This window comes from Zonotrichia leucophrys, chromosome 2 (genome assembly GCF_028769735.1).
Source record: "Zonotrichia leucophrys gambelii isolate GWCS_2022_RI chromosome 2, RI_Zleu_2.0, whole genome shotgun sequence".
NCBI lineage: Eukaryota > Metazoa > Chordata > Aves > Passeriformes > Passerellidae > Zonotrichia > Zonotrichia leucophrys.
In genome coordinates this window covers 6,202,319-6,215,313 of record NC_088171.1, presented here as the reverse complement: position 1 = coordinate 6,215,313, position 12,995 = coordinate 6,202,319, and the positions used below count along the sequence as shown (strand labels likewise).

At 41.8% G+C, this 12,995-nt stretch overlaps 1 protein-coding gene across 3 annotated transcripts in view; it reads right to left on the bottom strand.

Annotated features, from left to right (window-relative positions):
• Positions 1-12,995, bottom strand: part of LOC135443558 (sodium channel protein type 5 subunit alpha-like) — a 214,421-nt gene that overhangs the window by 22,818 nt on the left and 178,608 nt on the right. The window lies entirely within an intron of this gene.

The window sequence follows — 12,995 nt, the reverse complement described above, 5'->3', positions numbered from 1 at the left end:
CTTTGGTTGGAGCATCTGCACAATTCCTCCTTCATCCTGGATTTGTGTCCCATAGCTGCCCTTTCTGCTAAGGCAGAAGGTTTTTGGTTCAAATCCTTCATCAAATCCTTTGGATCTGAGTGGGTCCTCATTTCCTTTTTGAGAGGATCTGAGAGGGTTCCCATTTTCTTCTGAGAGCCACCAATGTCACCCTGAAACACATCACAGGTGGTGCTGCCCTCCTGACACAGATTTACACAGCATTAGATATCTCTGCAGAGGATTAGGTCATGAAGCTGTGTGATATTTGGCAATGATTTACAAGGCTGGAGTCAGAACAGAGTTGGAGACAACTTGTTTAAATGCTTGGATGTTGGTTTTGAAGGTATCCCTGTCAAATTTTATTTATAGGAGAATTACCAACGCAGGGACTTGGCCATTTGGACTTGATTAGAAGTGACCCAGAAGGTTATTTTTAGGAAAAAAATCAAGCAGTTTTCAAAATTGGTGCTGACTGCCCCACATAATCACAACAAAAGGTGAAGTCAGCTATTTCTGTGGGTTTTTTTACTGTTGCAAGGCTATGCAGCCCAGAGCTGCTCTAAAGTTCTGCTTTGTGCTATGCTCAGAATCAAAAATGTGCTGGCACCCAGAAAACACCTCTAGGGTCAATGTAACCTCCACATTCAGAATAAGTCACACACACATTTCTAATCTTTTCAGTACCTGTTTGCAAAGGGTTTTGTAGGTTTTTGTAAAAACCTTCCCCTGAAGCAGCACTGTAATGTGGTGGAGACAAAGTGGATCCTAAGGATTCACTATTGCTTGGAACCATTTCCCATAAAACACCCAATTTCCTGTTGACCTTGAGCTTTCACATCAACTTCACCTTTTTCACAGCAGGTTACAGGTAAGCTGTGGAATCCCTCATCCTCCTCCTGTGCATTTCTTCTGAGCCAAGCAGATTTATCACAGCTCCCATTTCCCTCCAGCATTTCCCCTGGAGGTGTTTGCAGAGCTTGCTATATCTTACTAAAGCTTTCACAGCTTTCCATTTAACTTAATTAGGGAATAGTTTCCCTGTGTTGGGTCTAGACTGTTCCTGATCCCCTTGGCTTGCTGCTCTTTTGGTGTCCCTGAAGTCTCCAGCAGAATATTTGAGCTGTCACTGGAATTTTCTGCCTAACCTTAAGTCCAGTGCACAACCTGGCCAGCACTGAGGGTCCCTGAGGGGAAGAGAGGTGCTCATAAATCTGAGTGTGCAATCCTGCCTCCCCAGACCTCAGCCTGTGGCACACAGCTCTCACTAACCCCATGGACTAGGATGTCATTCAATTAATTTCCTACATTAACTCTTCCCTTCTGCCTTCCCTGGATCATCTCAGCACAGCCAAGAGCCCAGCCTCAGTGCTGTCAGACACTTCCCAACATTTATTCCAGCCCAAAAGAGTGGAAAACCTGCAAGAGTCAGCATTTACTGCCCAGCTCAATGGCAGAGTTTCCCAGCAAAGCTCAGGCTCCTGGCAAAGCCCTGTGGATTCTACCTAAACAATTCATCCTCTTGCTATCACAGACAGGCAGAGAGGGTGGAGCTGTCTCTGATCCTGGAATTCAGGGAAGATTTTTGCCCCTGTTCCCAACTTTCTTTGCCCAGAGATAGTTTTAACTTTGTATCTATAAGAATATTGTGTCAATAAATGTAGCAGACATCTTTTATGGAAAATCCTTTCCTTAGGATTTTTCCTCCTGAGAAGCTGACAGGCCTCAGGAACAAAATTTAAACAATGATTATCTGCTGCTGTGGAATGCAACAGGTGCATCTGTGATTGGCCCATGTTGGATGTTTCTAATTAACGGCCAATCACAGCCCAGCTGGCTCGGACACAGAGCCTGAGCCACAGACCTTTGTTATCATTCTTTCCTATTCTATTCTTAGCTAGCCTTCTGATGAAATCCTTTCTTCTATTCCTTTAGTATAGTTTTAATGTAATATATATGATAAAATAATAAATCAGCCTTCTGAAATGTGGAGTCAGATCCTCATCTCTTCCCTCATCCTCAGACCCCTGTGAACACCATCACAAATAAATATAGACCTGTATCTCTATATTCTCATATATTTCTACATTCCCACATTAATTCTACATTCCCACATATTTCTATATCCCCATATATATCTACACACAAGTTTATCTGTATAAATTTTACAATAATTTGCATGACAGATGCCTGGAGCTGGGTGAAGGGAGAGATAAATGAACCCCCACAGCTTCTATGGTTGCCATTTTCAGTCTCATGATCAAGGCAAAAATGAGAGCTTTTGATTCTGGTGCACTGGGAACTGGAAATATCAGCCCTGGGGGATAACAAATCTGTGGCTGGTGTTTTGAAAGCCAAACTCTTGGTATCTATGTGCCTTGGTGGCATTAGCTGGGGCCTAGAGTGTCCCACTGTATGACATTCACATGTGTTTCCAGGCAAAATCAAGAAGAACTAATGAATTTAGAGGGCTAGAACACAGGGCAGGGTCTCTGATGAAAGGTTAGCCTCAATGAGAGCTGTACAAATTATATAAATAAATACATAATATGACTGTAATGAGAGTAATTTCTGAATGCCTTAATAATTTTGACAATCCACTTCAAAGTCTTGTCTAGGAAGCAGAACATTTTTTCAGCAATTTCCAATTTCTTGTCACAATTTCACTATTTTCCAGAATTTCTGTCATTCTTAAGGTAAGAAATGTGACTTGTGTATGTGTCCAGGTGGTGCCTGGAGTAGTGTTAAATTCCCAGTGTGTTCATGCTGGTCTCAGAGTCATTCAACAGTTACAGATGTGCACCATTGTCTGACTATTTAAATTATTCACCATGAACACACAGAGATAAAATTCTACATTAATTTTATGTGCCTTCATTATCTGACAGTGACCTGAGCAATCAGAACTGTAAACCAATGTAAACCCAGTAAAGCCACCAGAACAGAATTTTAAGGTGGCAGAAAAACAATTACAAAGTAGGGAGTGTGATAATGCAGCACAAGGAGGTAAAAAGCCTTTAATTAGAAGATCATAGAGGTTTTTTTTTTTCCCAAGGATTGATTGCATTTAGAACAGCAGAGGGTTCCTCCCTACATAAACCTATCTTAATATCATATTAGCATCCTCCACATCCATGGGGTGTGACAGAGAGTCAAGGGCACAGAGTTTTGGAGCAGTGCTTCACCCAGGGCTGGTGAGGTTCCTACAGCAAGGAAAAAACTGGAATAAATGTTTGAGCTGCAATAAAGGCTGCTCCTCTCTTTTATTTATTTTTTTTTTTAATTCCTAAAAGCACATGATTTCAGATAACCTCGGCTGGAAGCAGACAGACCTGAGCAGCACCATCCCAAGGCAAGCATGTTTTAATCAACCCCCGATCACCGCTCAGGTGAATTAATAGCAGAGCCCTGAAAACAAGGAATTCTGCCTAAACAACAGCAAAAATCATCCTTGGATAATCACATAAATCCTAAAATCAACCAGAATCTCCACTAAATGCCTTCTGCACACGTCTGTCTCAGAGTGAAGGGGAGTCTCTGTGAGTCTCTGTCTCAGAGAGAAGGGGAGACCTCCTTCCTGGTATGGGCAAGAGCATATGCTTTATGTAGCCAGGGATTTCATCAAATTAACCTGCTTGTTCAAATTAGAGGGGAGGGAACAGCAGGAAAAAAAAATAATAAAAAAAGACATCTGAATGGAAGCACAGCAGCTGAGCTGAAAGCTCTGGCCACTTATTTAAATAAGCAGTTCCAGCTAATGCAGGCCCCTGGTGCTTTCAAATAGCTTTTTGTGTGCCCCAGAAACACCTGTCTCTCCCTCTCTAATTGTGCCTTTTATAAAAAATAAAAATAGAAGAAATAGTGCTTGGATTGCTGTGGGTGCCTCTTTTCAATCCAGCCTGGCCTCTCCTGTCTTTTTCTGGCAAGGATAGGATCATTTAAAGACCTCTTCACTGTCCAGCATCTTTCAGAGCCAGGACTGAAGTTTCAAGTTTCTCCCCCTTGATTTGAAAAGGAACAAAATTCAGTCTTTACCCCAGATGCAAGCTGGAAAACCTACAGGGAAACAGGACTTTGCAAATAAACCGAAATACATGGAAATACTTATTTTGGCACCCTGAAATATGGTTGGGAAAAGGGAGCTTGTAATGAGGTTGGTTTTCCTTTCAGCATCCACCCTTTCTGAGCAGACTTTTATTGTCATTTTATTTTTTAAAAATATCCCTTTGTCCTTTCATTCTGACACTGCATTTTCTGCCATACAGATGCCAAACTCAATGATTGCACCTGCCAATCCAGAAATTGCACATTATGAAAGAAAGGCATATAAAGTTAAAGGAAAGTCTTTAAAAATAGGACACTGGAGAGACACTGAGGTGACCCGAATTCCCATCTCTGCTCCCTGTTTCCTTGAATCACAGCCCTCATGTTCAGGTAAAGACTAAAAACTCCTTAAGGCTGCTCTGGGGTGGCTCCATGGCCTGGAGGTGAAAAATGTGTGTGGAAATGAGCTATCAAAGGGCTTCCCTCACTGCAGCAGTTCATTACTGCTCCTGGAGTGCTCTCATGTATTACAACATGATGGGCTGCATGAGTGCCTAGATTAATTATAAACAAAAATTATCTCCTGGAAAGCCCAGTGCTACTTCCTATTACTCAGGTTTAAAAACTCATTTGCTTCATACACTTCTTTTTTGTTGGTTTTTTTGAGGTTTTTTTGGAGGGTTTTTTCGAGTTTTTTTGTTTCTTCAGGACTTTTTCACCTTTCAAATTTTTTTCCCTTCATCTACTACTCATACTAAGGCTATAAAATTCTGTTAATATTCCATGTTCTCAGCTTGTCTCCATGTCCAAGCTTTTCAAGGCAATGTTTCCTTTTCAGAGGGCAGCCTTGTTGCAAACAGCATGTGCCACTCTTGTTGGGTTAAATGCTTTTAAATAAATCATTCCTGCATCCTAATTGCTTCCTGGCGGTTTCCTGAAGAACCTCTTTATGTCTTGCTGTTCTCTTAATCTGTCACCTCCCCTACACCTGCTCAGGCTTTTCTAGCAGCTCCAGTCAATTCCCAGGGCAGATGGCTGAGAATCAAGAATTAAACCTCAGCTAATTTCTGAGGGCGAGTCGACTGCGAGCTTTCATCCAGCGAGGCAGCAAACCTGACTTATTGATCTGCACTTTTCTCCCCTATCACCATGTACAAATGGATTTTCAGCTCGTCTCAATTCACCTTTTTTACTGCAAACAGACACCTTTGCCACACCTTGACATCCAGTTTATTAGCACTGGGTAGGGATCAGAGAATGACAGGATCTGCTGAGCTGGAAGGGATGCACAAAGATCATGGAGTCCAACTCCTGGATCTGCACAGAACACCTAAAAAAGTCACACCTTGTGCCTCAGAGCATTGTCTAAACTCTGTCAGGCTTGCTGCCACTTCCCTAGGCAGGCTGCTAGGGATTCCTGTGAATTTTGGGGATCACATGGTGTAACTTGATCAGCTTGGTCAAGCCCCAAGGGCTCCCTCTGCAGTGGCTGTGCAGGTGCAGATGCTTTGAAAAGTCTAGTGTTTCTGTTATGATTTAGAGAAAAACAATTTCTTCATCAGCAACTGTGCTCTGCTTCTCATCCAGGTGCTGTGTGGAGACAGCCTGGATTTGGGGCAGCTGGAGAGAAAAGACTTTCTCACTAAAAAACATCTCCACCTCCTGTTTCAGCCTAGGGAGCCTTCCTGATGCTGAAAGCTGCAGTCAGGAGTGGACTTGGTTATTATTTATTTTGTGAAGGCAGTGATACCATGCCAGGGGTGGACACAGTGATTCCTGGCAGAACATTTCCCTGGGGCTCAGCCCCATAGACTCTCCTGCATTCCCATCCCAGCTGGTGGGAGCTGAGGTGCTGAGGTGAAGGCAAATTTCTTTCTGGACAGAATTAGTATCAACCCTACTTAGATATGGCACAATGACAACAACAAAAGCAAACAAAAAACCCCCAAAAAATCCCCAAACCTAAAGAAAACCAAAACCCCAAAAAAAAACCAAACCAAACCAGACCAAACCAAACCAGCAAGCAAAACCAAAAGAGAAAAATCTGTTTGTGTTGCCTCCTCAAGGTGCTGTTCTGGATTTGCTTGTTTCCCTGAAGCATTCATTTAATCAGATGTTCCAAACCAATACAAAAAAATACCGAATTGTTGTGGGAAACAGGGAAGTCTTGGCTTAAAAATCAGCTCAGTTTAGTTGGGTTCTTGTGCCTGACTGATCCTGAATTTTATTGAATATGTCTACATTGTATTAAATCAGCCAGAACAGAGAGGGACTCTGAAGAATTATAGGATCTCTGACTTCTGCCAGGAAGGATAATGGTACAAGTAGGAGTACATACCAAAAGTAGCAATGTTAATTTTCATTTGCCTTGGCACAAACACCCCAAAGTCATCCATACCAGGGTAGGAGGTCTGCACAAAATCTCCACACCACCAAGGCACAGCTTTCAAGTTTCATCCCAATTCCTCTCATCTCTCCGTCACTAATAAAGAATCCCTGTCCCTCTGCAGGCTGCTTCTATCCTTTCATTTCTTCCTTTTCCCTTCTCCTCAGGAGGGGCTCCTGACCACCCTGGATGGTGGGAAGATGTTGTTTTTTGGTCTGAAAGTTGGGGTTTCAAAGGTGCTGGTCATCAGGGAGAGGAACTGTGGGACAATTCACATCCTCCTCTGTCCCTGGAGACTTTGTGGGACTCTGGACTGTTAAACACAGCCAATGTGTCTCTCCCAGCTCAGCTCTTCCATGCAAGGGTGAACATCCCTGTGTATGGAATTCGGCAGATCCACTCCCAGTGATAGAAAGGGCCAAGCAAGCTGCATGCAAGAACTCCAGGATTTTATTAATTATTTTCGTTTTAAGCAGAGTCTTCTAAAAAAGGACATTGAAAAGTGCTCCATCTTTAAATAACTTTGAGAAATAAAATGTTTGGTAAATCTAGCTCAGCAAGATCTGAGTGGGGATGGGTTTTTTACAGACCTTTTGAAAGTTGAAAATCTGCTTGAGTAATTGAAATTCTTCAGCATTTGCAGTAATTATTCATCTCCCAACCACTTTGCAAGATGGTGAACTAGGCTTACAGTGGACTTTTCTCCTCACCTCTGTTTTCCAGCCCTTTTCCTGCAGGTGCAGCAAATTTTGTCCGGCTGTGCCTTGTCTGAAACTCAGCTTGTGTTTCCTCTTGGCAAAGCTTGGGGTCTCCCCTTTTAGCATCCATGTGGTAACCAACATGAGGTGCAAACCAAGATAAGACCAGACATTTGGATGTTTTAGCATGTGCTGTGTTGAGATAAAGTGTGGGGTGACAACAGGGAGATTTACAGCCTTGACTGACCTGCTAACACACATTAAAACAACCTTTCTTCATGCAGAATTTTTTTCTTTTCACTTATCCTCAATTGGCCAATAGGTACTAAAAGAGCATTTTTTTTCTCTTTCATTCTTTCTTTCTTTCTTTTTCTCTTTTATTTTTCTCTTCAAAACCAGGCTCCCTGGCTTCAGGAGAGGGAATCTCACTCCTATTGGTTATTTGGGAGGTTTATGCCATCAGAGAGGCTCAGAAGAATGTGCACTGGGACAACTTCAAAAAATCCCACATGAGCATTTGCTGTGAGGAACTGGGAAAAAATGAGTCAAAAACTGAACTCTGAAGTTACAATACCCTGCTGTACCCATGGACTTCTGACAGCTCACAGAGAACACTAATAAGTTCTCTCTTAAGATACTGCTCCAAGTGACAAGACATATTATCTTTAATTTGCCTTGGCTGCACTTTTGTCATTCTGCTCCTCTGTGCTTTTCTGAACAGAAACTAGACAAAATTCACATGCTCTCAGGGTAATGTCCCAAGAATACAAATTGGATTTCAGTGCTGTTTGGGAACGACTCATTACAGCAGATTGTGTAATTACTGGTACAGCAAACAGAAATCACCTTGTTAATCAACAGGGAATACAGATGCAAAAAAACAATTAAAGTAATCATAAGCCGTCAATATTTACTTCACACAGCAAGTTTTTAATTGTCACTTAAAGACAATCTGGCACAAGGGCATAATTTAATTCAATTCAATTTTAACTAGGGAGAGAAAGACTGTTTCAAAATGTTCATCTCAGATTCAAGGATTGTTAGCTGCTTTTTAACTTATCTGACAGTAAAGTATTTAAAGCAGAAATCTTAGAGCAAGTGCTTTCCAGGAACTATCTTGGAAAACATAATATCTTTATTTTTGTTTAAGTGTTCAGGGAAAATGATGGTGCATTTAATGCCTGAACATCCATGAGTAGATCTCAAACAAGCAAACAGGAAATTTGGCAGCAAACAGGAAATTTGGAAGGCTGCTCAGTGGGGATTACAAATCTCCAGTTACCAACTGAGCAGCTCCAGGCAAACACCAGAAACATGCTGTGTTAGAACCACTCACAAAAGTTACTGAGGAGAGTGAAAAATACATATAATTTCATTTCCATAAAAGCATCTACAAATTCCTGCCTAGTGGATTTGTTGAATAATTTTTTGAGATGCCTGGCCTTCAAATCTATTGCTGAACCATGCTTGAGCTATTTTGCAGACAGAACCATTACCCAAAACTCTTGTGAGCCCCTGCCTCCATAGCAGAGGAGATGGAAAAGGGCTGGAAAGAGCAATTTTCATCCCTGGTTAAGAGAAACCAGTGGGGCATCAGGGCACAATCTGAGAATTAGAGATGTTCTCCCCTCCCTGCTGCAGGACAGTGCAATGGCCACCCATTGCTGGAGATGGATGGAGGGGAAGGAGGCTGCCAGCATTCCTAACTAAGTAATTGTTTAAGAAAATATCTTTCTCTGCATGAGAAGACTTGAAAGACAGGATAATCTTAGAAAGAATTGATGGAGAAACCCTCATCTCTGAAATCAGGGCGGGACAATCCGGCTGGGTTTTTGTAAACCTGGATTGAGACTAATTTGGTCAATTAAACTGAACACAAAAGCTGCAATGGAGATGATGGATTTGTGATAATGGACTTTTGTGGGGCGATGACATTAGTCCAGGTTTAAGAGGATTTCTCTGTGAATGCCACAGGCAATGAAACTTGGCTGTGACATTTTTTCCTGAGCGTTCTCACTAATGAGTTGGGAGTTCACACCTCTGTCCCATGAGCTTTCTGTGACAGCTTCTGTGGGGTTCCAGCCTCTCACCTCTGCCTTCAGTGCACGAGCAGCGAGTGAAGAAGCTGTTGACTGCAACACCTCCTGACTCTGAATGATGCTAAACCCACACTGATGTCTTTCCCAAACTGACCATGCAATGGAATAATCCACCCGCTGTCAGAAGAGACTGGGACAGAGCTCAGAATTAATTGGCTGGAGCTCAAGCCAGATAAGCTCAAGATAATATTTATAGGTCAGAGGAAACAATTGAAAGGAACATCAAGCATGACACCAGCCTGCACAGCTGGTGGAATCTCTCTGCTCCTTGTTTCAAAGCCCAGCTCTGTCTGCTTGGCTTGGTGGAGAGCAGTTCCCACAAACACTTTGGGTGCCACTTGTGTCCAGCCCTGGCCAAGTTCAGGCTCCTCACTTAATCTGCTTTGTTCAAAGAGGTTTTGATTGGATGGATGCTTGGAAAATATCTGTTCTTTGTGGAAATACTCGCCCGTGCATCCAAGGAAAGAGGATTGTGCATAAATGCCATTCCTGATGGTGATGTTGATGTCTGTCTGCACTTCTATCTGTCTGCACAGATATACCACAATCTGCCTCTCCCTCATGTGGAAAGAGCTGTGGATTGAGGGCTCACCACTGCAGTTCATGAGCATGGAGAGCTGATATTTGTAGTGTAGAAGGGTTTTACTTTTAGCAATACACTTCTTTTTCACAGGGTAACTTGTATGGATGTGCATTGATGTTTGTTCAGTATGCCCAACTTACAGCAGACATCTAAGGCATCTTCCCCAGGTGTCCTGAGCTGAAATGAGCCTGCATTTTGTGGTTTGATTAACTCTTTCTCTTTCCTCTCAGAGAAATCTGTAGCAGGGCTGTTGATAGGGCATTATTGTATTGCAATGTATGTGAAAGCCCTCTCTGCTACTCTAGCACTCTTCTTTGAGATGCTGAGAAGCCCATTACCAGAGATCATCCTTTAGGGATTCTACATCCAGCAAAAATAGCTCAGTTTGTGGATTACTCTGTATTTTGATGTTTAGGCATTGCAAAACAGAATTTTCTTTAGTAATCCACAACAGTCACATGGAGACTCTACTGTTCCACTGGCCCAAATCAGTGTCAAAGGTCTTTCACAAGGCATGATATAGAAAAAAAAAAATAAAAATTCAGCAGCAATATGCTTATAACCCCTCTGGGTTCAAATCCCATTTAGAAATAGTGAATACATGCAAATTTTGAGCCAGTTTTATGAATTATTCAAAGCAGAAAATAGATTCAGAGTTGCATTTGTACAATGAGAAAACGCAGATGAGAGATGGTTTCACATGTCCAATCAAAAATCGACCACTGCAGCTTGAATTTTGAATACTGATACCAAACCACTAATGAATAATTTGCAGATCAGGAATTTTTAAGTGAATAATTTTAAACAAATAAATTTGAGAAAATCAGACAAGTGGTTCATCTGCTTCTTTTGGAGCAGCTAATTCACCCATTCACTGCCTTCTGCAGCTCAGTTGCAGTGATTTGGTTCTCAAAGCACCAAAAAGAAAATGTAAATTGAAATAAAAAGTGTGCTGGAAAAATTATAGGATATTACTGTGCCAATTCAGAGTGGCAGGGTTAGCAATAGGGTAGGAGAAAAGCATCTGTTAAACCTGCTAAAAATATAGCACCAGGTTCTCATAATCTGCACTGGGAAAATATTTTTAAGAAAAAGAATAGTGCAGAGGGAAAAGATTTATTCACTGAGAACCCTAAAGAGGAAGTGATGGCCTAGAATCAATCAAAAACCAAAACAACTCAAGGGTGGAACAACTTTTTGGTTGGACTGGGAGCTTGCAAAATGAACATTTAAATGTCGGTGGAACATTTAAATGTGGGTTGAGATAGTAAAACATTCTGGGTCACTAAGAAGGCTCTGGGGTTTATTTTCTAGGGACAAGCGGAGTCCCAGGGCTGGTGTTCCCCCGTTTTATGCCACAGGATGTGTGAGAGGGGATGGTGAAGCCCCTTTCCCAGGCCATCTGTGGCTGCTTCTCCAATCTGTCTTTATAAACTCCACCATTAAAAGGCAAACATGCACCTAATTTAGATTTGGGCTTTGTGTTCTTGTGTGGCTCCTGTTCCAAAGGGGTTTGCACACATAATTTAGATTTGTTTGTGGTTTACTCTCTTCGGTGTTAATGAGATGTTATTCTACACGTGTGTAACTAATTTCAAACTCCAACAGAGTTCCCAACTGCCTCAGTGAATTGATCTTGCACAGGTTTGATCCCATCAGGAAGACCTCTGCTTATGGTTGTGCCAATATTCATCCCTCATCCATTCCTTCCAGTCTTCAGAAGCTCACTGAACAAAAAATTCCTGGAAGCCCATCCAGTATTTTAGGTGAGTCCTATTAGTCCCATTTTGGAGATGGAGGAACAAGAAAAGAAAAGCTATGTCACCTAAATCACAGTAAGAACAATTTTCAGAGCTAGGCTATAACTTAGGAACAGGTAGATTCCGATTTTGTGGTTAAATAATTAAACCAGGCCTTCCTCTCCTGCTGGAGCTAATCTGAGAAAAATGAGTGCATTCCCTTTAAAAGGTTTCTAAGCATATATGCAAAGAAGAATTTATGGCCTACAATTTATGTAAAGAATTTCCTTTTCATAAATCAATTTATTAAAGCTCTGGAGAAGCTTCCACAGGCTCTGATCCAGCAGTGCACTTAAACATGACCATAACTTCAAACAAGCAAATTGTCCCATTGAAGTGCTCTCCTGGGCTGGGGCCAAAGAAAGTGCAGTTCTTCCCTGGAGTCAAGGTTCAGATGTAAAATGGGGAAAAATAATTTCTCTGAAGTTTAATAAATTACATAATCGTGGCAAAGCTCTGCCAGCCTCCCACATTAATACCTGAAGCTAACAAGAAGTGGCCTCAGGGAGATTGTTGCCTCCTCATTGATACACTGAGATGAAATGTTAGACTTCATCTGGAGGACGTGGTGCTGCTGACTTTTCCCAGATTTGGCAAATCCCACATCAATTCAAAGTGAATCTTTGGAGGAGCCAAATCTGGTACTAGCAACATTCCTGGGGCATGAGCTTCCTTTTGTTCAGACTTCTGAGGATTACCCTTAAATCAGTAGAAGTAAGCGTGGTGATATTTCACGGATTTGGAGTATTTAGTGACGTTTTGTAGTAGTGAAGACGCTTTGCCAAGAGCGTTTCACACCTTCTCCTGGACTCCTGAACTGGTAAATATTTGGGAGCCAGAACTGAACATGCTGTTACACACTGCTGGCCAGGAACTCGGCCAGGGACAGCTCCTCTAATCTACTCAAAACTGCAGATTGTGCCCAGGTCATGTGCACAGCAGGCTGAGGTAGTTGGACCCTGTGCTAGCTGGGAGCGTGGAATGTGGGAATCCTTAAATGTCATTTAATTTGGGGAATCCTTAAATGTCATTTAACGTGGCAAAAAATGGTGCAGTTAATCCTAAAAAGTAAGCTCACCTCTCCATGGCAAAAAAAGATCCTTTAAGCAAGTAATAAACAGATATACTGTTGTAAGCTATGAAATGCAAGGTAGTTAATAAATGACACAGTTATGAAAGCTCCTTTTTAGTTGTACGAAGAGGGGGAATCCTTAAAATCAGAGGGTTTTGGGAAAGTTGCAAAAGGCAGGCCTCAGAAACATCATAACTGCAATTAGAGCTATAAAAGTTATATGAGATGTAGAAAGTGAGGACAAATAGAACAATGATCTGTGTATTAACACTTGGCTAGAATAACTCTCTAAATTA